Source organism: Chaetura pelagica, unplaced genomic scaffold, assembly GCF_000747805.2.
Source record: "Chaetura pelagica isolate M959 unplaced genomic scaffold, ChaPel_1.0 scaffold65, whole genome shotgun sequence".
NCBI lineage: Eukaryota > Metazoa > Chordata > Aves > Apodiformes > Apodidae > Chaetura > Chaetura pelagica.
In genome coordinates, this window is record NW_009953386.1 from 3,801,596 (window position 1) to 3,805,264 (window position 3,669).

Sequence of the window (3,669 nt, forward strand, 5' to 3'; positions counted from 1 at the left end):
GGGGAGGGGGCTGCTCTGGGGTGCGGGTACCGAGGGGAGGGGGCTGCTCTGGGGTGCGGGTACCGAGGGGAGGGGGCTGCTCTGGGGTGCGGGTTCAGGGCAGACGCCTGCGCTGGTACCTGGCAGCCCTTGCTGCGGGGCTCTAGTCCCTTCCTGCATGGGCCAAACGCAGCTGAGAGTGACTTCCCCTGATCCAAAGAACAAGTACAATGCGACTCATAAATCCTTTTCTCCTTTTCTGTATGACATCTTGACTCCTGTCTACAGCTTCATAAAGTGAGGTGTGTTTCATGCTTTCAGCCTAAACTTGGTAAAGGAGAAAAGATCAGAGGAGGTGCAGGCAAAGGAAATGGACACAGATCAGTTGCTTCAGTAATGCTCTTTCCAGCTGGGTTATAAAATAAGGGCCTATGCATCATGCCATTTAGCCTGTATTTGTGTTTTAAGTTCCCACCCAGACCTGCAAGAACAGCATTTCTTTGTAATTTAACAACTAAGGGCTGGACAAGATTTATCCTCATCAGCTTGGACACCTGTTAGTGTTTCTTAATGTCTTTAACACTGAAAAGTTTTATACTGTAAAAAAAAAAAAGTCTTATTTTTATTGCATTGTTTTAAAGTTGCTTACTGTACTCTTAATGCTGGTGAAGTTACTAGAACTACTCCTTTAGAGTACTAGATTTAGAACAAATGTCCTAGTCATGCCTTGGGAGTCCCATTGGGGAGCCACTAAGGAGGGAGTAAAAGCAGTATTTTTCTATTAGAATGGTCTTCAAAAGTTGTCCAAAACTATTTTTTTTATCCCAAATGTTGTAAATGTTTTGGCCACCTGAACCATGGCTGTTACAGGCCAGAGGTGTCAGCAGCACCTTCTGACAGTGTGCAAACTGTCATTCTGCTGGCCTTACTTACAGATCTACATACCAATTATTTCCCAAGGTTTGCAGGTGATTGGTATTATTCCTTGCTTTATTTTTCCCATCATGAGTTCCTAGAATTTCTAAAATGTCTCTTGTGTTTGGGGGCTGAATACCAGGTTTCCCACATTATTATTTTTTTTTGGAAGAAAAAAATCTCTTAAGTATCAGTGCAATGGTTTTTATCATGTTTGAGCACAAAGGCAGTTGTGGTTCTGAAGTCGTACCGAATCTACATGGATCTTGATCTGAATGCATTTGTTTTGTCCTGTTAAAATAATGTTTCTGAAGCGTGCAATAGCTTCCATCTTTTAGACATTGTTGTTAGTTGTTAAGATAGTTTTGCTGAGAAACGCAAGTTTCTTGTGCCTTTGTCAGGGTTTGCTTTTAGAAAAAAAATTCCCTGTAAAGGAAAATCCATTCTGTCTCCAGCAGGAGGCTCACTCTTCTAGGATAATAAACGCCTCGCTAAATTTGAACAAACGTTCTTCTCTAGGAGGCTGAAAAGGAAGAAGAAGCTGAGATGCAGACACTGGAGAAACAAAAACATACTGGAGAATAGATATGAAGCACTGAAGGATCCCAAGGAATGAATTTGAAAGAGGTGAAAACAGCGCCTATTGGTGGCGAGGGTACAGTCTAGCTCCATGTGGCTTCCACTAAGGTCACCTCAAGGCAACTGTACACACACACACACAGGGATCCTGGGGTCCAATTCACAGTCTGCTTCCATTCCAAAGTGCTTTTAATACAAATGGATTTACCAGACATTGTATTAATGTATTTAAATTTACCAGACATATTGCATTAATGTATTTTAAGAGATTAATAAAATACTTTGTCACACTGTAAGGGGTTTTGTTCTGAAGGGGACTAAAACCAGAACTGCACTTCACATATGCAGGCTTATTTTCAGAGGCTCTTCAGTCAAGGCTGAGGCCTTGGAAATGACAGCCTTGACAAGACTGATGCTTTTGAAAGACCCTGGTTTTAAGACACTAAGAAAATTTCATTCCTGAAGTGTTCACTTGCACCTGTTCCAACTGTTAAGATACTACTGCACTTTGCTCTAGGATCAAGCATCCCATGGGCTGGTTTGCTCTGGAGCATTCTGGAATTAGAGGTAAAATATGAAAAGCATTCCAAGCTTGATCTCCCCCACTTCTTATGTGTATACTGAAAACACACCTCGCTTAATGTCTAGTATGGGAGTTACAGGAGTTCCATAATGAAAGAAAACACTAGAAATACCACCTTGTCACCCTCAGAGTGGTTCACAGAAGATCTGCCCCTTCTTGAGGTTTAAGCACTTAAAATAAGTAACTTTGACAACCACATACCCACATTTGGCAATGTTAAGACATGACAAGACTGAGTAACAGAGTTTGATACAGGCACTTAGTAGCTGGTCTAATTTCTCCTGCAGAACTACTGCAGCTGATGCCAGTCCTTTTGTCCAGTTCTGTAACTGGACAGCTTCAGGTGCCCTTAGCCAGATACAGCTGCTGTGGGATGCAGTTCCGTGAGCTGCTACAATGCTCCTGAAGAGTTTGGGATATCAGTGTTGTGCTTCAGCTGCTGGGGTAGAACAGATAAAGGACAATGTGTCATCTCTGGCAATTCATCTGAGTGCAGCAGCAGAACTTGATGCTGGATTTAACACAGCAGGTGGATGCAGCACTGGCTGATGATAATGTACAGAAGGAAAAAGCTCCCCTGGATGTCAGTCTTTTATTCCATTCTGTTTCAAGCCAACAGTGATCAAAAAGTAGACCCCACTAAAGATGTTTTTCCCTTCAACTACCTGGAACAGGACAACTTGGGGTACGCAAGCGAGGTGTGCTTTCATGCTGCACCTGTTGAATGCACAATGCAGAAGAGTTAGAGAAGGAAAACACAAGAAGTCATGAACACACCACAGACAACACATTTCCACTTGACTGCCTTAAGAGCAGGCAGGTTGCACAGATGCTGGTTTTTGGCCCCCACTACATAAGCTGAGAGAAGTAAACCTCTGTGTATCATTCTATTCAACCAAGCAAGTACACTTTACTTAATGTTAGGGCTTTAGTTTTCCTTAACTAAATGCCTTTTTATTAATGAGACTACTAGTCTTATCTCTAGTGTCCTAAATACAGCAGAGCTTCAGCATGCAGTGGTAGCTTTCTGAACATTTAGCTGGAATGAGAGGAAATGTTGCATTAAAACTTAAGTTTCTCTTTAGAGAGTCTCTTGTTTTTTCTCTGTCCTGGTTTGAGCCAGGATGAAGCCAATTTTTCTTTTTACTGATTTTTTTTCCTTCAGCAAGCTTTCTTGTAACTAGCAACAGTGTGTTCTGCTAGGCTGATAAGACAGTGGAATATTTTTCTAACTACTGAGGCTTCAAGGCCGCACCTGCACTCTGCCGGCTCAGACACTATGGGGAGATCTGTGAGCCCCCCGTAGGAGGCTGAGTTAGACGGACAGCAAAATTGGCCAAAGATATTCCATTCCATATATCTACGTAAGCTCAGAGGAAGGTCAGAGATCACAGAAGACAACTTCCTTCCTTCTTCTTCTTCTCTTCTCTTCCGTCCATGGTGTCCGGGGAGGACTCTGTTCATCCATCACCGTCGATCCTCAGGCTTGATCTCTTGTGACCCCCATAACGCTCTGCATTCTCCAGCAGCAGCTTCGGGATTCCTCGGGACTCTTCCCAGTTCAGGGAAGTGCTGTGGGAGTTGCTGGGGGTGGGGGGAGGCGAGAGGCTTTT